Consider the following 23693-nt stretch of genomic DNA (forward strand, 5'->3'; position numbering starts at 1 on the left):
GAAATCAGTTGTAGACGTGAGAAAATAGGCCAGAAGTTAGCCAGCAACCTAAAAGGACAAACGAGCAACTAACCTGTCTGTAGTGGATGAGCCCTTTAAAGATTGCTGCTGAAGGATCCTTGCTGCCTTTTAGTACTATGAGTTGCTGAGAGAGTTAGGCGCTGGGACGGCCCAATTTCACATAAGTGTCCTTCAACAGGTGTAGCACCCTTATTTAAATATTTTAATTACCACATTGAATATTTCCGGCTCACACCCTGAACACCTATTGAGGTGCACAATCCAATACGACAGCCGGCGTACTTCCCGTGTGCACCCCACCCGCCATATTGGAAGCTTAGGCGCCAATGAATTTCTAGGCCAATGAGTTTAAACTTTTCGTGCGTTCTGTTCATTGAAGTACCAAAGTGTGATTTCTACATTCTAAATCTGCCAGCATGGATTGTGACTATAAAATGAACAACTGAGGGTGAGAACGCGTTGCCCCACCCAAAAATTGCTCCTTTATGAAAGTATTTATGTAGCTCAAACTTGATCAACTTTGAAAGATACAGACCCTACAGAGAGAATGGGCTGGATTTTCCCAGCCCTGAGGAGGCGGGTTTGGAGGCGGAACTGCTGGGAAAATGGGAAAAATTAGGAGCGGGTCCCAACCCCGCTCCCAACCCACCTCCGAACCATCTTCCTGGGAGGTGGGTCCCCGAGTCGCGCAGGGACCCGTCTCCTAGAAATGGGGAGGTGTTTAGAGTCAATTAACTGCCTGTTAACAGGTAGTTAACAGGCAGTTAAGAGGCTTTTCCCCATTTTTAGCCTGCTGATGCGGTCTTCCCAATGGCAGGAAACCCCGCCAGGGTCAGCGAGGTGAGCTGTGGGTCTGCTGCAGTGTAAGTGTGCAAATGACAGCTGCAGAGGTAGTGTGATGGGTGCAATTGTGCACAGGTAAGTATGACAGGGGAGAGAATGTCGTGAGAAATATTTGTATTCTGTTTATATGTATCTGCAGGTGACAAGATTTGATGTTTCTGGGAAGCCTCATCTGATCGGGAGAATTGACAGATGGCTTCTGCAATCTCACATGCAGCTGCCATCTGTTTTCTCTTAAGGAGTGAGTCATTGGTGAGCCTGGGTCCAAGGGCTCACGTTTGAACAGTGATTGTCAGTGTTTGACAGCACCTCAATGCATTGGTTGTCATCTTCCAAAATTCTATAGATTCTGGAACGGTTCCTGCAGATTGGAGGATAGCAAATGTAACCCTGCTATTTAAGAAAGGAGGGAGAGAGAAAACGGAGAACTACAGACCTGTTAGCCTCACATCAGTAGTTGGGAAAATGCTGGAATCTATTATAAACGATGCAATAACTGAGCACTTAGAAACTAATAATAAGATTGGGCAGAGTCAACATGGATTTATGAAAGGGAAATCCTGTTTGACAAACCTACTGGAGTTCTTTGAGGATGTAACTAGTGGAGTAGACAAAGGGGAACCAGTAGATGTGGTGTATCTGGATTTTCAGAAGGCCTTCGATAAGGTTCCACACAAGAGGTTGGTGAACAAAATTAGGGCACATGGAATTGGGGGTAATATACTAGCATGGGTTGAGAATTGGTTAACAGACAGAAAACAAAGAGTAGGGATAAACGGGCCTTTTTCAGGATGGCAAGCTGTGACTAGTGGGGTACCACAAGGATCGGTGCTTGGGCCCCAGCTATTCACAATCTATATCAATGATTTGGATGAGGGGACTAATTGTAACATTTCCAAATTTGCTGATGATACAAAGCTAGGTGGCAGTGGCAGTTGTGAAGAGGATGTGAAGAGGCTTCAAGGGGATCTCGACAGGCTCAGTGAGTGGGCGAGAACATGGCAGATGGAATATAATGTGGATAAATGTGAAGTTATCCACTTTGGTAGAAAAAACAGAAAGGCAGAGTATTTCCTAAATGGTGAAAGGTTGGGGAATGCAGATGCTCAAAGGGACCTGGGTGTCCTTGTACATGAGTCACTGAAAGTGAATGTGCAGGTGCAGCAAGCCATTAGGAAGGCAAATGGTATGCTGGCCTTCATTACAAGAAGATTTGAGTACAGGAGTAAAGAAGTCTTACTCCAATTATATAGGGCCTTGGTGAGACCACACCTGGAGTACTGTGTACAATTTTGGTCTCCTTATCTAAGGAGATGGGATACTTTCCTTCATTAGCCGAGGCATAGAATATAAGAGCAGGGAGGTTATGATGGAGCTGTACAAAACGTTAGTTAGGCCACAGCTGGAATACTGTGTGCAGTTCTGGTCACCACACTATAGGAGGGATGTGATTGCATTGGAGAGGGTGCAGAGGAGATTCACCAGGATGTTACCTGGGCTGGAGTGCTTCAGCTATGAAGAGAGACTGGACAGGCTATGGTTGTTTTCCTTAGAGCAGAGAAGGCTGAGGGGGGACCTGATTGAGGTGTACAAAATTATGAGGGGCATAGATAGGGTCGATAGAAAGGAACTTTTCCCTTTAGTAGAGGGGTCAATAACCAGGGGGCATAGTTTCGAGGTAAGGGGCAGGAGGTTTAGAGGGGATTTGAGGAAAACTTTTTCACCCAGAGGGTGGTTGGAATCTGGAACTCACTGCCTGAAAGGGTGGAAGAGGCAGGAACCCTCACAACATTCAAGAAGCATTTAGATGAGCACTTGAAATGCCATAGCATACAAGTCTTCAATAGTAGCCAAGAACAGAGACCCTGGTTTATTTGTCCACGCTCTAGCCCAGGGTCGCTGAGGCCAAATTTAGAACGACTTTGAAAATATTTATGTTGTAGCTTCTTCAAAAATTGATTTGAATGTGGGCTGAGTTGTCAATAGGCCAGTAGGTGGCACATTGCACCATGACGAAGCATTGGGCCATAAATTAGAGTGGGTGAATTCAATTTTAAATCAGGTACAGAAAGAGAAATAAAACGATCAAAAGAAAGATTGGATTAAGAAAGAGAGAGAAAAAAAGAGACAGAAAGGAAAAGTAAAAAAATGTCATTTTAAATTTCACATTTTTAAAATATCCAACAACAATTAAAACCTGAATGAATGAGACTGACAGCGAGATGCCATTAGTGCAAATCTAATGGCTGAGCGGTGCATCTTGAACAGCAACTTTTGGATTTCTGCGTTTAATTGCGCATCTGCCCTCGCCTGAAGTTGCTGTAGCATTTGCGCATAAATAACGGCGACTGCCATTAGTTTCGCTGTTATTTTGGCAGCAAGTTATGAGCCATTCATTCTCCATTCACACCATGGTGTGGAGATGCGTAGTTCCACTATCTGATATGAACATGCTGAATCTAACACCAGCGTGGGCATGTGCCAATAATACCACAATGGTTCAGGATGGAGGCAGGTGCTGGATGTTTTAAGAGGACTTTAATTTGTCATACTGAACATTCTTATTTCTTTGTATATTGACTATAAATGGAATCGTACTACTTTTTTAAAAAATCATTCTTTTCATTGTTTTCTCAATACCTACTGAGAACTGAAGCACTCTCTGATTCAGGATGAGCATGGAGTATTTAAAAGAGTATTTTTTATAAATGGAAGCAATAGTGTCTATCAAAGCCACAATAAAGATTTACAAACTTGCGTTTTATATTACCTTATCATGTCTCTGATAAATATTTCGAAGCACTTCACACAATTAATTTTGAAACACTGTCACTGCTGTTATGTAGGCAAACACAGCAGCTAATTTGTGTACAAGATCCCACAAACAGGCATGAGATGAATGACCAATTAATTTATTTTGTGGTGGGTGTTGGTTATGATTGAAAGTAGTCATGTGTAATTAAGATTTTAATGACAACTGTTAAACAGCAAATTGCAAACACTGAGCTCGGCAGTGATTGTAACCTTTTTTTGTGCCCTATTCCTTGGCCAAAGGTGACCTTTTGCCAGACCTCTTGATCTGGCTGTTGGGAAAGAAAGCAATAGTGCTCAGATTCTTCCTCCCTCATTATGCAGTGGTGACTCTTGTCCACTTAGCACTTCAGCCAATAACACGGCTGAGATTGCCAACTGGCCAACTGAATTGTGGTAAATCCAAGGCATCAACCGGTATCCGATCACCAGGGTCCCCCATTACAATGCCACCAGGAGAACCTTTAGTTTGTGATACATATCCTCAAAAAAAGGTTTGGAACATACTTACATGCTCGTGCTAAGTGGAGTGAGTGGATCCAAAATATTACGGGAGAATTTGTAATAATACATTCTCCCAAACATTGTACATATATATAAATTAATTGTTGCACAGTACTTTACATTCTCTGCATTTATCATTAATATTTATGGTGGCATATGCACCATCAATTTTATTTTTAGCACAGAAAATATTTTGTCAAAAATAGTGTTCATGTTTCCATTGGGAGATTGTCATAATAGTTTCAGAGTTGTTTTTATTTTTTAACAAATTAAACGAATCTTAACTACCACTGGGAACAACTGCCAGAGTTACGATAGTTCTGTACGCCCATTGCTATCTAATGTTCCAGACAAAAATTGTGATTTGGGGGCTTAGTTTATTTTAATACTTAAATATATAATGCACAGAAGCAATGAGCAGCATATCGCTCCAATGCTGTGTTTATATAAAAATAGGGCCAGTGAGCAAGGTTCTATAAAAAGAAAGACTTGCATTTATATAGCAACTTATATCACTCGTCGCAAAGAACTTCACACAACAGTGAATTACTTCTGAATCAAGTGATTGTTAGGTAGACAAACAAGGCAGCCATTTTGCATACAGCTGGATCCCACCAGCAATAATTAAATAAATGATGGATAAATCTGTTCTTTTAACTGGTGTTGGTTGAGGGAGGATTGTTTACTAGGACACAAAGGTAAACCCCCTGGCTTCCTATAAATTGTGCCAGAAAAAATAGAGTTTTTTAAAGTCTCATTCAAAGGACAGCACTGGCAAGGGTGCACTACTCCCTCAGTACTGCAATGGGACATTAGCCCACATGGTGTGCTTATGTCCTGGAGTGGTGCTAGAACCTACAACCTTCAGAGTCAAAGGCAAAAAGTGCTACCAACTCAACCATCTGCTACTGACACTGAGCCGGCCTATTCCTTTAATTCTCACTACTAAATATCATCAGTGCTGTAGGGGGGTGGTGTGTGGTGTGTGGTGGTGTTTGGCGCATACGCCCAGTCAGTTATGCCCCTGACTGTTTTGTGAGCGGTTCGAATCGCTCCCACGCCCCTGGGTTCTAGACACCGGACTTAGGTACAAGGCAGCGGTACAGAGAAGACTCGAGTAGACAGGTGGTTGGATGTAAACAAAAACCAAGATTTTATTGAAGAGGAAAAACTTGATACAATCTCATGGAAAAATTACTAGCGTACACTTCTACAGGCAAAAAATACAAAAGAATAATAATAATAACTATACTTATACAGGGAATGGGGAACACATGGCACATCGAGGGAAAACAACTATCTTAACAATCCCCTTATCCTTATCCCACCCACTATACCTAACTAGATTAAGCTATGAGGGGTCAGAACTTCATGCTCACCAATCAAAAGGTTTGTTAGACTCAAAACAGCGGTTGGGCTCGGGGTTCGCTCTTGGTGCTCTCTGGAGCCTGCCGTCGTCACGTGGCCTCCAGGCGCTGCAAGGGTGTTGTCCAGGTTCGAGTACCCCAAAGTTAAAGTCTCTGTTTGGGTACTTTACCTTGCAGGGATGATGCTTCGTCGACAGCCGCCAGATTGAGTTGGTGTGCAGATATTCGAAGGTCAGCTGAGGCTGAAGACCTGATAATTCGAAGCCTCCCCTCAGTTCATCTCCTCAGTTGGTCTTCCTCAGCCGGTCTTCCTTAGGTGGCCTTCCCTCCGGTGGTCTTCCCTCCTCCCCTCGTCGCGTCCCACCTCACCTGGCCTGAATTGTCTGTGTCCGCCCGACCCAGTGCCAGGGCTGGTTCCAGATGGAGTGGGAAAAGGGCACGGGCAAAGGCCAGGGGTAAGCGCGGGATGGGGAAAGAGCGGCAGCCACGAGGGCGAGGGGCCGAAGAGTAGCACCAGCACACCAACCAACAAGAACACCGAACATGAACACACACACCGATTGCTACCCGGGGGCCTTCAATTATACCTTCGTCGAAAACCCTTATCTGCACGCCAAATCAGGTTAGTTCTTTGTCTTAATCTTGGCGGGCTATTTTAAATAATGGTAGCAATCCATACTAACTGGTTTTTAGATGGCCGGTAATCGCATCTACCGGCCCGATAATTGACTTGTATTGTCCTGAAAGTTCTTTGATGGGCCTGTCCGGCCTTGATGGCTCTGTTAATCTGTTTCCGATAATATATGTAGAGTGCTTGATGGCCTTAACTATAGGCCTAAACTGAATTTAGATTTGTCTCCAATTTGGTCTAATTCATAATTCAGAGTCCTGTCTGGTTCCAAAATACAAAGTCTCTCTTCACAGAAGCCTGCAGCTTGGTTTCGATTTCTCCACAAGCTGTCTGCGTTGCAGAGTCCATTTTAAAATCTCACAGGCTTTCTGCCACGAGGCACGGACGCCATCTTGGGTACCCTTTTTGATTTAAAATGTCCACACAGGGTCCCGTTTATTAATAACAGCCTTTGGGGAAATACAGAATTTTTGCAAATCTTACAGTGCTACAAACAAAGCATCATGTTAATTCCCTACCCTCAAATTGGCAGTGGCACGGGATATTCTGGCCACAATGTGCCACAGTGAACTGCCAAAAGTGCATTTCAGAATCCTCGAGCAAAATTATTATATATTTTCGGCCTTGTTCAATAACCTTGGAGGCAGTGCTGTGCAGGCATTGTTGTGCTTCTTTCATATTTCATAATACCAGTAAAAACCAAAAAGTATGGGCCCCATACATGTAAAGCATCAGTGTTTCATGTTGACAGTCAGTGTTTTGGGGGCTCGATCAGTGTGCCAGCATTCACTGACATAAACTAGTGAAAGTGAAATTCCGTGAAAGGAAAATCAAGCGGGGTGCATAATGGGCCGCCGATCTGATATCACTCATTTTACTCCCTCGCCGAAGTTCAAAAGTCCGCCTGTCTCATGTACCTGTCACTTAAGTTATAAAAGCCCCTGTAACTCCTTGTTTCTTCACATCAGGGACACTCTTGAGTTGTCAGCTTTTTGAAGGTGTTTGTCAGGCTTTTGTTGCTAGTTTTTTTTTCAGGTTGGTACGTATGGGTCTCTGAAAGCAAAAAGGTACAGATGAAATGCAAGTAGCCTTTTTATAATCTTAAAGTTTTTTTTCCATTACAGGAAACTGGTTTATCCGGAGGTTGTATGTCCAGAAACCTCGATCTACCAGCAGAAATCAGGAGCCGTTTTATTAGGTGTTTTTTCTTCTCGTGGCTTTGTTTTCAACAGTCGGGCTCTGGAAAGTCTCTCTGAAGCTGTTGCTAAGCTACAGAGATGCTTCAAAGGTACGGGCCGACTGTTTACAAGCTGTTGCTAAGCAACAGTGTTTGTTGTCAGATACGGAGATGAAAACCTCCGTATGCTTCAACATTAACTTTGTATGTCCGGCAGTTTTGATAGATCGGCAACAGCTCGGTCCCATCGGTGCCGGATGTAACAAAGTTTCCTGTATTTCTCTTTTTAAAAACTTTGCTCAATTAGAGGGGAGCAACCATTCTTCTCTAGTGCCTTTGTATTTACGTATTCAACCAACAGTGCAAAAATAAAAGTTTGTTTGTTCCTCTAGTGCTACAATCTGTTGTCATCGTTGGATAAAATGGCAGATGATGGGCTGCACTTCTTACCCGATCCTGGATAAAATCCTGGACCATTGTGTGCATGTAGGGTAGTGAAGGTAAAATCACTGGAATTATCCACGAGGCAGTTTATTGTGTTAATACTGTGAATGGGGTGGGGGCGTAAGTGTCTATGGAAAGAACAGTTCGATGAGTCAAATGCCTTTGCCCATCTGTACTTATCTTTGTATCTTATTCTGTGATGACGCACCCACTCAGCAGCTTAATTAGATTAGCGAGTAAGTAAAATAATATAGAAGAGAAAGATTAAAAAGCATAAAGACAATCTAAATCTGCAGTTCAGGTTGACGGCATTGACTGAAACGGTCCAGATGTGGAGCAATAAACTCTGATCTCCATGATCTTCCTGGTTAAACTGAACCCCCTTGCTCTTCAGAGAGACCAATTTAATTCATACTTGGATGATAGATTCCTCCAAAAGGACATCTTCCTCATCTGACTTTGCCTTATCCTCTAGATTGAATCTGTTGCATCTTATGGTTCTCCTCGGTGTAAGCATCACCGCAGGCCCCAAGGATTTTTTGTATCAGATATTTTGTATGATTGTTACTGCTGATTGACCAGCAGCCTGTTTGGAGAAGATGGGAGAGGCCCGGGTGTTTGTGATGGACAGAAGATTCCAGCCAGGCCTACAAACTGATTACGGGAGAATGTCTGAGCAGACAGAGTTCTCTGGGGAACAATGAGATAGCCCCGAAAGGCAGGAAGCGGACAAAGGAGGGCCATTGGAAACTAATGGGAAAGCACTTAACCCGGGATCGGGTGAGAAGTGCAGCCCATCATCTGCCATTAACACTAGCACCTAGATGGGATAGCCCCGAAAGGTGGGAAACCAGACAAAGAAGGGTGATTAAAAAGACATCACTGCAATACATAGATCGTAATGAACTTTAGGGTATAAGAGAAGGCAGCTTTGGCCATTCTCCCTCTCTCTCGCTTGCTCTCGCCTTCGCGTGCCCTCATCTCTGAACCAAGAACCGAGCACTCCGTCCGAGTCGCAGAGAAGAAACCACCATGAGCGACAAGAGCCTCGCCTTGCTCTTTGACTGTAGGAACGAACCTCGAAACTGGGACTTGGATACTGCATCGGCGATACAGAACCAGGAGACACGCTCTACACAGGGAAGCAGCGAGCAAGAAAACGGCCAATCGGGGTGAGCGTTGTCCAAGCCCACGCATCCTTAACACCGGTACTGTGTGAGGGGGTGTTGTGTGTCCCAACCAATCCAGAGGGGCTTAGTGGGGAGATTCTGTGTGTATTATATAGTGTATGTTCCGGGGTTTGTGGGACAACTCCATGTTATACTTTGTATAGCAACACAGTGCGATTTTAGGCGTCTTAACACGAGACAGGGGCCTGTTCGACGGGCCAAGTTGTATTGTTGTACTGTTTGTTTTATGCCACCAGGCATTTTACATACTGGAGGCGGGTGTGTGTGTTAACCTTATTAAACACCGTACGGTTGAGTCCGAAAAGCTTGTCTGTGTTCCAATCCTGTTCACCGTAATTCCTGTCGTCTAGAACTAAGTAGGAGAGATGATTCGAACCACCAAGGCAAACCACCTACAGAATTGTCGACTGCTGGCAGGACGATAGGTTGTGTGAACAGGATCATGGAAAGTTTAGAGGGCAAGAGATCTGCAATGGGTGACAGGTAAAGTTCATGTGTCTCAGCAGTGGGTGCTGGAGATGTTGCATTCCGAGAGTCCCCAGGATAGGGCCGCAGAGTGGACAGGGAGCAAGGAGCATAACAAGTCTAAGGAAAAAGCGATTTGGCTCCTGTGCCTGCATAAACAGGTCCAACTGGTCAGGGAGCAGGTTGGAAAGCTGCAGGCCGAGCTCAGGGAATCAGAAGAAAAGTCAGATGCAAGGGGGATGGTGGGTAATAGATTAATGGAGGAGCTGCACGAGGAAAGACAGGAGAAACGTGCACAGGAGGAAACCTCCCATAACACCGGGGAGTACCTGCAGTGCCAGGTCATTGAGACCAAGCTCAATGAGTAGGCTGTAAGGGAGGAGAACGCCCGCTTAACGGGTAAAGTTGATGGGGTAGAGGGGCAGCTTAGAGACATAAAGGCAGCCTACAGAGTAGCCAGGAGCAGGGGGTACGAGGATTTAAACCACGGGCCCTGCGAGGAAAGGATAAAAAGTCTGACCCAAGCCCTGTCCAAAGCCAAAGGGATGGTTTGCTTAACAACCCTGGGGGAAGCTCGGGTGGACTGGGAAGAGGAAAGACAGGGGTCTGAGGACTGGGTCTGGGATAGGGAAGCCCGACCGGCGCCAGAAGCACTACCGAGACCAATATATCCTCTGCGGCAGCAGAAGTTTGGTCCACCCGCACCTAACGGTGCTCAGGGCCTGCTGCAGAGCAATTACGTGGTCCCGCTTACCACCCCACAACTGCAGGCTATGATAGTAAGCATGCCCAAATTAAGAAAAGAAGGGGACCCCTCCGTTCACTTCATGTAAGTGGAGCAAATTGGGGGGATCAATGGGTATAGTGAGGGCGAAACTCACAGGCTGTTACTATTTTCCCTGGATGGAAAATTGTAGCAGGCCCTGACGGCAGCCACCAAGCTGGGGCAGGGAACCACGGCAGGTTTAAAAGAGGAAATCCTGAGAGCGATGGGACATACCCAGGGTAGTCCGTTCTCCCGAGTGGAGAGAACGCTGCAGCTGGCTGGTGAAGCACCACAGGCATTCACAGACAGGCTATGGCCTGTATATGAAAAGGCCACGGGTGGGATACTAGACAGGTTACAGCTGCAAGGGAGACCCAGGAATCACTGGCTCAGGACTCTCATGGCAAACAGTTTGCCACGAATAAGGGCAAAAGCAGAAGCCTGGTTTGACTCCGAGGACCTTGCGAATACAGAGGCCGACGTGCTCCGTAAGATGAACCTGGCCTTTAAAACTGGTTCAGAGGAGGAGGTCAAACCCAATAAAGGCAAGGTACATGAGATAAAGGCCAGTGAGGGTAATAGGAAGAAATGGCATCAGGAAGGGGTTAGTGCAGAAAAGGCAAGGACATGTTTCGGGTGTGGGAAGATGGGACACTGGAGGCGAGAGTGCCCGACCCAGAAAAAGGGGCAAGTCCGAGGGGATCCTCCGGTGCAAAAGGCACAGACTGTCGAGGCGAAGGGGGCGACCGGGGAACCGTTTGATGTTCTGGCGGCTGCCCTTCGGACGGTTTTTGTGCAGGAGAAAGGGAGAGTAGACGCTGCCATGAGCAGTGTGATCCCCACCGCTCCCGTATCCCCAACACCCTGACGAGAACGTGCCCAGCCTGAGTACCTGTGTCCGCTCACGTACGATGAGTGGGGCAGACCTTGTGTGAAGATGGGGTTGGAGATGGTACACGGGAAGTACTTGGTGGACACTGGGGCCTCGAGCACGGTGATCCATTCAAGGGACCTAACCAACTCACCCTGGTCTAGTAGGACCCCATTCAGTCTCGTGGGGTTCACAGGGAATGAGCAGGCGGGGGCAATGTCCAAACCTTTGGCCATAGATTTAGGATCCCTCCACACCAAGTGGAAATGCGTCCTAATAAAGTGGGAACAACCAGGGTCAGGAGTCCTAGGGGCCGACTTTATGTTAGGGGAGCGGTGAGTTCCGATAAGGAGGGAGAAGTTATAGTAATCTCTAAGGACGGGGAAGGAAGGCGTAGCGTGTGTACTATGAAGCACAAGGGGAGTTACGACCTGGAGCAATTGGTCAGTAATACCCCAGCCAAGTATCAGGCGAACGTGAGAGACAATCTCGCATCGTTCGGATGCACAAGCACGACTGTGGCCAGGTGACGGGGGTAGAAGTCTGAGTACACGGGAACCCCATGTCAAGGCCACAAAAGCAGTATCATTTCCACAGAGAGGCAGAAGCCAACTTGGAAACGGCACTGGGATCCCTGGTAGAACAGGAGGTGTTGAGGCCGATAGCCCCCCACGTGAACTCACCACTCTGGCCGGTTAGGAAACCCGACCAGTCGTGGAGGGCCACCATGGACTATTGGGTGCTCAATAAAAATATCCCAGCCTGCGCTCCCACAGTCGCAGCTGTTGCCGACCTGATAGGGAGCATTCCAGCGAACGCAACCACTTTTACGGTGCTGGATATCTCCAATGGGTTTTGGTCGATTCCCCTAAAAAGGGAAGACAAGTACAAGTTTGCCTTTACTTTTAAATGGCAACAGTACACCTGGACATGCCTTCCCCAGGGTTTTCATAACAGCCCTTCCATATTCCACCAGTGTATGAAGGACGCCTTAAAGGGTTTTAGCCGACCTCAGCAGCTAGTACAGTATGTGGACAACTTGCTTTTGTTCTCCGCCGAGGGGGAGGAGCATGGGCCACTGCTGGCCGAGCTGCTCAAGCTGCTGAGGGAGGCCGGGTTTAAAGAAAACCCGAAGAAAGCCCAGATCGGCCGCGAGGAAGTCAAATTCCTCGGGGTGTTATTAAGGGCAGGGGAAAGGGCCATAAATGAGGTGAAAAGAAAGGCAGTACAGGAGTTACCAGTCCCCAAGGACGTAACAGGGGTAAGATCCTTCCTGGGACTCACAGGGTACTGCAGGAATTTTATTGAGGGTTACGCAGCCACGGCAGCCCCTCTGCTTCGGCTCCTCCGCAAGGGAGTCGGGTGGGAGTGGGACCAGAACTGCCAGGAAGTGTTCACACGCCTCAAGGAGGACTTGCAGATAGCTCCCGCACTGGGGGCCATCAACAGTGGTGAGGAATTCTTTTTAGAGGTAGCAGCCAGCGGGGATAGCTTGAGCGCGGTGTTGCTCCAGGAGCGACACGGCAAGCTACGGCCCATGGTCTACTCATCTAGGGTTCTCACCGAAGTAGAACGGGAATATTCCAACTGCGAGAGGCATCTCCTGGCCACGCATTGGGCCATAAAGTGCTCACAGCTCTTTACGGGATCATCCCTAATAGTTCTACTCATCCACCATACCCCCACTCAGATGTTGTTGGACGGGAGAATAAATGACTCGCATTGCTCGCATTGCTCACTGGACTTTGTTGCTCTCGCAGATGAATCTGAGAATGCAGGGGTTGACTGAGCCCAAGTTGGCAGCGAACATGATTTACCCAGGTACGGCCCACATGTGTACGGTAGAAGGGGTGTAGGACGTGGATGTCGGGTTCCGGGCCAGGTTACACCCGACGGGCCGGGACATTTACGTGGACGGATCCAGTTCGGAAGCAAAGGAGGAGCGCTTCACCGGGTGCGGGATTTATGACCCCACGGCTAAGATAGCTAAAGCCCTTAAACTCCCCAGCACCCTGAGCGCTCAGCACGCCGAACTGGCGGCGGTGGTGTATGTGGTCATTCACCTCGACGAATTCCCCACCCCCTACACCATCTGCTCAGATTCCATGTTTACATGTAATTCGTGCACCGAGTACCTGGCCATCTGGGCTTGGCGCGGTTTTAAATCCGCGGATGGGAAGCCCCTAGCAACAGCACCGCTGCTAGGGAGGATTTTGGAGATACACGGGCACCTGGGGAGATCACTATATACATAAGGTCAAGGCCCACTCTAAGACAGAGCCCAGAGGAGAAGGTAACCAAAGGGCCGACGAGTTGGCCAAGCAGGGGGCCAGGGAAGGAGAGTTCTGGGATCCCTATAAAGTAGGCCCGGTAGCAGCAATCCTGGACAAGGGAGGAACACCGGGGGTAACTTTGGCCCCGGACTTAAAACAAGTCCAAGCCCAGGATCCCGTCCTTAAGACTATCCTGGGGAAGAAGGAAAAGGGCGAACAGGTAGCGGGTCCGTTCGGAGCAGCGGACATTACCGTTAAAGAGGGGATGCTATTTAAAGGGGATCGGTGGATAGTTCCCAAGCGGTACCAGAGGGAATTCCTCCAGGTGGCCCACGGGGGCCCAGGAGTGGGACAGCCAGGGCCGGAAACTACCTAGCAGAGGGTAGAACAGGCAGGGTGGTGGCCGCAAGTCAGGGAGGATGTCCGCGACTTTTGCGCGGACTGCCTGGTGTGCGCAGCAAACAACCCCGATCCTCGGCGGAGGAAAGTCCCCATAGGACACACAAGGAGGGTAGAGGGACCATGGCAGTCCCTCCAGGTCGATTACATCGGACCACTACCCACCACACAGGTAGGTAACAAATACTGCCTAGTCCTGGTGGACGTGTTCTCCAAGTGGGTGGAAGCCTTCCCTTGCCGAGCAGCCACGGCTTTGGCGACAGCAAGGATTCTGATAAAGGAAGTGTTCTCCCGGTGGGGACTGCCACAGGTCATGGAGTCTGACCAAGGGAGTCATTTCACGGGGCAAGTAATGCAGGCCACCTTGAAGCTTTTAGGGATTATGGGGAAGTGGCATGTGGCTCACAATCCACAGTCATCGGGGGTTGTGGAGCGCCTTAACCGGACGATTAATGAAAGGCTAAGGAAAGAGACAGGGTCGTCCCCGAAAAAGTGGGATGAGGTCCTGCCATTAGTTTTAATGGGTGTCCGGGCCAGCCCCTCCAGAAGCACAGGGTATTCCCCACATGAGCTCATGACCGGGAGGGTCATGCACACCCCCACCCACGTTTTGGCACCGGTCCTAACGGAAGCCCAAGTCCGGGAAGTGAACCGGGACAAGTTTGTACAGAATCTGTATGATAAATTAAAACAGATTCACTGGCAGGCAGCCAGTAACATGGGGAATCAGCACCGGAAAAATCGGTTGCTGCTCGAGCCCCAGAAAACCCACGAGTGGAAGGTGGGAGACCAGGTAATGGTACGGAACTATGCCCGGGTAGGGGCATTTGAGCCACTATACATGGGGCCGTATAGCATAGTGGACAAGGCAAGCCCCATGGTGTACGCGGTTAAACTCCCAAAACGCACAAAGTGGTTCCATATTAACCAGTGCAAGCGGTTTAACCCAGGGGAGAGAACAACTAAAGTAAAACGACACCAAGGCCCAATAATGAGCATGGTGGACGCGGGTCTTCCTCCCATGATTTGGGATGACGATGTCCCGGTGGTCGGGACAGTAAGGAGGAGCAGTAGGGTCCCCCGGCCGAGGACGCTGTGGACATCTCCTTACACGCCGATTGTGAGCTGCAAAAAGCCCCGGCAAGAAGAGCCTTAGAGGGGGTACCCAGCAACACAGGTAGTGATGTACATGGTCTTAATGTACATAGTTCTTGTATATAACAAAGCCAGACCTGTGGAGGTAAACCCTCTCACAGAAAGGGATTGTTGCTTTTTGTTTCATAGGAAGCCGAGGACGGAATAGAGACAGCCCTGAGACTGAGCGTGATCTTGATGTTGGCCAGAATGGGGCACAACAGGAGAGGGGACACTGAGCCATCCCTCCTCTACGGCTGTACTGGAGGGGGAGGGACCCACTGTGACTAAGGTGGGTAGGAGGGGGGACACAGACGGCAGCCTACTTCCACAAGGGAAGATGGCCAGGGTGGCTGGGGTCCAATTCGACTAAATATACCAGCCACGCCAGGTTCAACTACGGGGAGGCTTCCCTACCATGTCCCCAACGGAAAATCACAGCCACACAGGTTAGGGTGACCGACAGCAAGCGCGTGTGCTTAAGATACAAGGGACACATTCCCCTGGGACAGTGGTGGTGGCTTAGGAAGTTGAGTCAGGACAAGGGGAACAGGTCAGCGGATTGGAAAAGATTGGGGAATGACACGTACCGACAGATCACGGGGACAAAGGGGGGAGTGGAAGTGTGCTGGAACAAGTGGTGGAAGGAGGAACAGGGGATTTATGTGTGTGTGTGGGGGTCAGAACGGATCTGCCCAGCGGGTATGTCGATTGCTTTCATACGGCAATGGCAGGATTCCGGGGCCGGTATGGGATGGGATCGGAGTTTGGATGCTTGCGTAGTCCCAGAACCTCCCAACACAATAAATTCCACGGAACTGGTAGTGCACGATAGGAAGCCCCTGCCCACAGCCCCACTGGTACAGGAGACAGGAATTAGGGGCAGGATTTTAACGCAGGTGCGGGATGGTGTCGTGTTATCCGCATTTCGTGTTATCCACCTGAATCTAAATGGCTGTGGGAGATTGATGCAATTTTAACTTAATTGTCCAATTGATTTCCAACGTGTGGGATACCTTGGCAAATGGGTTTTTCATGACTGAAAGTCGCCTCCGATGACGTCATCATTGCTGCTGCATTTAAGGTCAACAGCAAGCCTTGCTTCTTCTGCAGGCTTCCAAACTTTCTCCATTTGGAGCAAGATGGACCTGCAGGAAAGATGACAAGCGGGAGGCCCAGATCAGCTCCTCGTTTTGACGAGGCGGCCCTGCAGGCATTGGTGGATGGGGCTAGGGCCAACAGGGAGGTGCTCTTCCCTTCCTCAGGGAGGAAGAGGCCTCCCAAGCAGACTAAGGCAGTGTGGGTGCAGGTGGCTGAGGAGGTCAACTCCTTGGGAGTCACACGACGAACCTGGATTCAGTGCCAGAAATGATTTCATGACCTTCAGCACACTGGAAAAGTGAGTATGAAGTTCCCATCACCCTCAATCTGACCCCCATTGCCTTTCCTCACCAGTACTCAGCTTTAGCAATCTCTTCCTCCACATCCCACTTGACACTGACATCCATGCACCCTTACCCATTCCCTCTCTCTCTATGCTCGCATTCACATAACTATTCGACTATGCAGCCCTCACACTCCCTATCACGCTGATGCTATGAAAACAACTGACAACACTCAGGGAGGGCCCTTGGTCTTGCCACCTCACTCCATCTTTGTCTCTTTCTAAGTATCTATGCTATGGAATCTCTACACTCACTCCTTCATTCTCACTCAACCGCCACTTGTCTCCCTCATTGCAGGAAAAGAGAGCTCACAACAGGAGAGAGCGAGCCAGGACAGGAGGAGGGACAGCCTCAATAGTCCACCTGACCCCATGGGAGGAGGCGGTACTCGAAATAGTGGGACTGGAGGATGATGCGCATGTGGGGGATGGACAGACGGGTGCAACACAGCAAGCCGGTGACAGAAAAGTTTCCCATCTCTCTCTTTGACATTACATGAGTCGCTGATAATGATTGTGAAGCTCTAACAGCTGGTCTTATGAGCATCTGCAAAAAGCAATGTGCATGTAGCCTTGGCATCACATCTCTGACTCTTTCCTTTACTCCCCCACAGGACCATCACAAGCATCCGTCCCCCCTAGCCAGGAAGAAGAGGCTGAGCAGCCAGACTCCTCAGAGGAAGCTGTAACCTCTGAGGGCGCAGCGTCACCAGAAATCTGCGCACCCACACCAGCGCAGACACTCACACCTCGGTGGGACCTTCGGGACATAGAGTAGTGGTGTCACCTGGTGTATCACAGCTCACAAGTGAGCATCAGCAGATTGTGGAGACAGGGACAGCAGTGGAGAGTCCTAGTCGGAGGGCGCAGGACTCTTCCAGCTCGGCTCAGCAGCATGCCGACCCTCTGCCTCTGGGTCCATCCATGAGATCAGCGGTGATGGAACTCCAGGCACAGATGCAGGAGTCTCTGGCAGGTTTTGTCTCTAGGGTCGCTGCGAGTGTGGAGCGAATGGAGGAGTCCATAGCGAACATGACCAGAGCCTTTGTGGAGTCATTGGCGCATGAACGAATCACCATGGAAAGGATGGCAACCTCCGTGGAAAGGATGGCTACCATAGAGGAGAGGATGGCTATGGCCATGGAGGAGCTTAGTCGCCAGGGTATGGAAAACATGGTCATTGTTCAGAACAGAATGACATCTTTTGAGGAGCGATGGGCATCTATTGAACAGAGAAACCAGACCTTCATGGAAGTCCTTCTGAGTAGGACTGCCATTGCAGATAACCGTCCCCATGCCCCCCTGATGTGCAGCAAGGTGCTCTCCAGCCACTTGCAGGCGCTGAGGGGGACCTCACCCATGAGAGGGAGGTTGGTGGCAGACCTCAAGGAAGTGGGGGCTCCTCTCCAAGCGCTCAAACTTCCATGCCACTGCAGAGCCCTCGGTCAGAGCCCCACCGGAGTCCACACCCAACTGAGATAGGCGTCTCAACCCCTGCACAGCCGCAGGAGCAGCAGACTCACAGGCTCGCCACCCCAGAGGATGCCCGCCAAAGGTGTCAAGACAGGAGCAGCAGCAAAGTGAGCAAGGGGCCTCCACATCTGCTGAAGCCACCGGGGAGGCACCACGTAGGAGCACGCGTAAGAGGAAAATTCTGCACAAATAGTCACAAGGGTAGTCACTTGGGTGCAATTTTGTGTTTACTGTAAAAATGCCATCACTTCGTTATTGTACATAAAATTTCTGATGGCAAATGTTGCAGTTGTATCATCTGTCATTTCGCTATTGGGACTTCCACATTGAGGGCTTAGGCATACTTGCAACTGTCGGTATGGTGGTCAGAGTGCTAGGAATCCTTTGGTTCTTGGCCATTGTCAATGCTCTGGTAAGAAGCTGCGAGACAAAAGTGTTTGATTGACTAGGCTAAGCAAATCTGGCATTCCTTGCATCCCAGGCAGCAATGTTCTCGCATAATGCTGCGGCTGGTTGATGGGCCTCTGCAGGATGTTCATTTTCGCCCTCCTCCTCCTCCTCCTCCTCATCTGAGGAGGATATGTGAGGAGCCACTTGGTCCTCAGGAATCTGCAAGCCACGACGCTGTGCCATGTTGTGAAGTGCACAGCAAACCACGACGATTCTGGAGACCCTGGCTGCTGAGTACTGCAGGGCTCCACCGGATCTATCCAGGCATCCGAAGTGCATCTTCAGCACACCGATGGTTTGCTCGATTATGGCTCTGGTGGACATGTGGATGGAGTTGTAGCTCTCCTCTGCTTCGTTGGATGGTCTCCTCAATGGCGTCATTAGCCACGTCGTATGGGGATAGCCCTTGTCTTCAAGTAGCCATCCGTTAAGTTGGTCTGGCGGACTGAATAGCGGAGGCACACTAGACTGGCGCAGTATGAAGGAGTCATGGCAACTGCCAGGGTACTTGGCACAAACATGCAAAATTTCCTTCTTGTGGTCACACACCAGCTGAACGTTAAGGGAGTGGAAGCCCTTGCGGTTGACAAAAATACCTGGATTGCGATGGGGTGCCTTAAGAGCCACATGTGTGCAGTCAACGATGCCCTGCACCCTTGGAAAGCCTGCCAGATTACCTAATCCAACCGCACGCGCCGTGACACTTGCTTGATCCTTGGTGAAATGGATGTGATTGTGTGCGATGGCAAAGAGGGTATCGGTTACCTGCATGATGCAAGTGTGTGCGGCCGCCTGGGAGGTGCCGCTGATGTCAGCTGCTGATCCCTGGAATGAGCCTGAGGCAAAAAAGTTGAGTGCGGTGGTGACATTGACGGCCACTGGTAATGCTTGTCCACCTGGTCCTCTGGGCAGCAGGTCTTGCTGTAGCATTGTGCAGATGTCACTCACTACCCCTCACGAAAGTCGGAGCCGCCTTTGGCACTGCTGCTCAGACATGTTGAGATAGCTGACCCTGTGTCTGTAGACCCTGTTTGTGGGGTATCTCCTGCGCCGACGGGCTTCCAGGCGCTGGCCCCTTCTGGCCTGTGCAGCCTCAGGTGGGTGAGCAGCAGCCTGGTGCTCCTGCTGGTGCTGCTGTTGCTGGTGATGCTGTTGTTCCTGGTTCTGCTGGTGCCGCAGCTGGTGCTTGAGCTCCTCTAATGCCCAGATGGGAAGGAAATAGATGGCTCCCATGCTTCTGGTATATGCCTCAGTTGAGGAAGCGCTGAGGGAAGATGGCGAGAGGGGTTTCCCAGGAGGTCACACTGGAGATGGGTGTCAGGCTCCAACCTTCCACAGGTGTGGTTAAGCCTTCTAAAAGTTGCCCCAGACCTGAGACCACTAAGTCCTGCCACCTGCAAATGATGGCTGATCAAATCTCCTCTTTAATGGTTGACCTGCAGCTGATTGTCAGCAATCCAATAGTGCTCCCACCAGGTTTCACCGTCGTGTTTCCCACCAGGCGTGTTTCACGTCGGAAAAGGGTTAAAATCGCAAGGGCCTTTTAAATTAGGATTATAGAGGCCATTTAGTTAAGGGCCTTAACGACCAGTCCCGCCTGTTGGATGCGGGACGGAGTCGGGACCATCAGGCACGCCTGAGTTAAAATTGCTCGGAGTCGGGAACCAGGCCGGGGGGGGGGGGGGATCCCGCACACCAGTTTTTGCGATTTTAACCCCCCACACGCCTCCAATCCCGCCTCCATGGCTCAATGAAAATCCTGCCCTAGGTGTCCTGCCACCACACCAGGCCCAGGGAATGGTTTAGTTCCAGTTCCGACCGGGAAGGTTTTATTCCAGGATGTACATTACGCGGCCGCATCGGTCATCTTAAATTTAACCCGGGTGCAGCTGCCCGAGTGGTGTCCGAAGGAGACTGAGCAGTTTTACAAAGCCCTTATTAAAGAAATGTTCCACTAATTTTTCGAGCTCAGCTAAGGGGATGTGAGTTGGGAGAAACTATATGGCATGGATGTGTACGATAGAGGCAATCCGGGTAGACAAAGGCGAGGGACGGTTAATGACATGGCCACGGCTTTTAGCACAGGCACGTCCCTCATCAATAGTATGAATGATATCCAGCTGCAGATGCAGATTAATAGTTTAAAGGACCAGCTGCGAAAGATACTGGGGGAAGGGAACGAGGTGGAAGGTTCGGAGCTAAAAGAAGACCAGGCGACGACCATTCATTTAAAAGAGGTCGTCACTGAGCTGGAGACACACGCCAAGACCATCAACGATTTGATACGGGAGGACAGGACAGACTTGGCACAGGCAGCCAGAAGTGATGCGTGTGTGTTGTATGGTGCGTGGTTGCTAAACGAGGGACGCAGTAATCTGGAGGACTTACAACAAGGTCGCGTCCCGTCGTGGGTTAGCAACCGGCACCTCACAGCGCTCAGCCCGTATCATAATTCGATGAGCCCATGTCAGCTCTGATTAGCTTCCGAAGCCTATCCAGTCCCAATTGATTGCAGACGGTCCAACCACATGGGTATGGGGATTGTACTGCGGATGCCGGTAATGGGTGGGTCACCGCAGCCAGTGCCGGTATACCGGGTCGATAACATTGGCGTCTTGAGGGACGGGGTGCATGTGCAGTATCATGGGGCCCCACCGTTTGTTATAAAGTGGGAGCACACCATGACCGGCACTGACCTCAAGGGGTGCCAGAGCAGGGGTGCACACATGATATTGTGTCCCCAGCACCTGAATGTGTTCGATCGACCAGTGTGTGGGTTTGAATCGGAAAGTGCAGAGCCCATCAATTGCACCATGGAGGTGATGGCCCAGAGCCACGTTCCACCTCATGTAGCACACGCGGGCGACGGGACGTACTGCGTCACGACAAGCGTGGACCAGTATTGGGTACACAACGACACTTGGTGCCCGGTCACCGATTCGACTTTCTGTTTCAAACCCCACACACAAGTTCAGGTGGCGCAAGAGCACATCCTTCCCATTTCAGAGCCATCCACAGTACACCTCATGGTAAACAACACGGTACAGAATCTCCAGCAGTACGTTACACGGTTCGGGTATGAGATACAGCCTCTGCCCGAACACCTCACAAAATTAATAAAAGCCGTTGAGCTATCACAAAAACATTTTTACATGCTCGAACAGCGAAACTGGGACACGGGGAGGAAATTAAAGGGATGATTTCCCCGCCCTGGTGGGACATTGGGTTAAATGTTGAGATTCCCTCCGTGGATCCAGATACGTTCGCACGCTCTTGTAATTATACAGAGTTTGGTGGTATTGTACTTGTTACTGCTCTCCTGTAAAAAGGGAAGCAAGGCATTCTGAAGTCACTGGCAGGACCTGATTAAAGGGTAACCAGGAGTTTTGTTCTCTGTAAAAAGTTGTATAAATATGTATTTGTGGTCAAAGAACAGAACTTGGGGATTTTAAAGGTAATGAACGGCTTGGTTGGGGCTCACGATGCTTCTACACAGTGGAGGAAGACAAGGATGCTTGATATTCCAGTGGGGACATTGAAATATCAAAGGGGGGTCTGTAAGCATCAGCGCAGGCCCCAAGGATTTTTTGTATCGGAGATTTTGTATGATTGTTACTGCTGATTGACCAGCAGCCTGTTTGGAGAAGATGGGAGGGGCTCAGGTGTTCGTGATGGACAGGAGATTCCAGCCAGGCCTACAAACTGATTACGGGAGAATGTCTGAGCAGACAGAGTTCTCTGGGGAACAATGAGATAGCCCCGAAAGGCGGGAACCGGACAAAGGGGGGGCATTGGAAACTAATGGGAAACCACTTAGCCCGGGATCGGGTAAGAAGTGCAGCCCATCATCTGCCATTAACACTAGCACCTAGATGGGATAGCCCCGAAAGGCAGGAAACCAGACAAAGAAGGGTGATTAAGAAGACATCACTGCAATACACAGACCTTAATGAACTTTTAGGGTGTAAGAGAAGGCAGCTTTGGCCATTCTCCCTCTCTCTCGCTTGCTCTCACCTTCACGTGCCCCCATCTCTGAACCGAGCACTCCGTCCGAGACGGAGAGAAGAAACCACCATGAGCGACAAGAGCCTCGCCTTGCCCTTTGACTGTAGGAACGAACCTCGAAACTGGGACTTGGATACTGCATCGGTGATACGGAATCAGGAGACATGCTCTACACAAGGAAGCAGCGAGCAAGAATATGGACAATCGGGGTAAGCATTGTCCAAGCCCACGCATCCTTAAGACCACCAGCACTGTGTGAGGGGGTGTTGTGTGTCCCAACCAATCCAGAGGGGCTTAGTGAGGAGGTTTTGTGTGTATTATATAGTGTATGTTCCGGGGTTTGTGGGACAACTCCATGTTATACTCTGTATAGCAACACAGTGTGATTTTAGGAGTCTGAATACGAGACGGGGCCTGTTCGACGGGCCAAGTTGTATTGTTGTACTGTTTGTTTTACGCCACCAGGCATTTTACGTACTGGAGGCGGGTGTGTGTGTTAACCTTATTAAACACCATACGGTTGAGTCTGAAAAAGTTGTCTGTGTTCCAATCCTGTTCACCGTAATTCCTGTCGTCTAGAACTAAGTAGGAGAGGTGATTCGAACCACCAAGGCAAACCACCTACATGGGAGAGAACTGAAGCAATTCCAACTGAAAAAACTTGGGGACAAGAACACACCATAAGAGCTTCTGTGTGGTTCTTACACTTTCTCTGAGGAAGTTGTAAATCGCAATTAGTGGAAAACTTTTCCTCATTAGATTGGCTCCGTCAACTGATAACTGTCTAACAGACAGATTTCAAGACCGTGCAGAGAAACAGGTTAATATGGGATGGGTGCTTTGGTAAAAAGGAAATTCACCCAAACCACAACGTTCTGCCCAACTCCCCACATCTTACCTCGCAAAAACAAAGGATTTATCAACATATACAAGATCACTACTGTAATATTTTATTACAATTATTTTAAGAATGTGTTAATTTGAGAAAATGTAAGTTAATTCTTAACATACCATTTACATCATTTGCTGTATGATTTTTTTTGCGATCCTGTTTTTTTTGCAGGGTAAAAATGTGTGGACAGACTTTAATAGCCCTTTCATGTTATCCTAGGCTAATCCATATTTCACATACATCCTAAGTTTCAGACCAATACCTAATTCAGCCCTACAAATTGGGCTATTTCAGGCTTAGGGTGTCAGCAATCTGCATATGGGTGATTACTTATTTGATATCATGATGGGTGGTAGGTGAGAGGTTACTTTCTCCATCTAAAACTGTAGCATTAAAAGCATGCACTATTTTTTGTTACTTTTCTGCCAAAAGATTTCCTAGCAATCTAGTGGTGTTTCCCCTGGTGGTCTAATGGGTATTCAAACTATGGTTGCCAACCCTGGTTGGACGTATTCCCAGCGGTTTCATCATAT

The 23693-nt window shown here is 49.0% G+C and overlaps 1 pseudogene; it reads left to right on the top strand.

Moving 5' to 3' along the window:
* Nucleotides 1-20269: 20269 nt before the first annotated feature.
* Nucleotides 20270-21463, top strand: LOC147107688 (uncharacterized; annotated as a pseudogene).
* Nucleotides 21464-23693: the final 2230 nt, after the last annotated feature.

This window comes from Somniosus microcephalus, chromosome 14, assembly GCF_052327205.1.
Source record: "Somniosus microcephalus isolate GS21.2 chromosome 14, FLI_Smic_1.0, whole genome shotgun sequence".
Classification (NCBI taxonomy): Eukaryota; Metazoa; Chordata; class Chondrichthyes; order Squaliformes; family Somniosidae; genus Somniosus; species Somniosus microcephalus.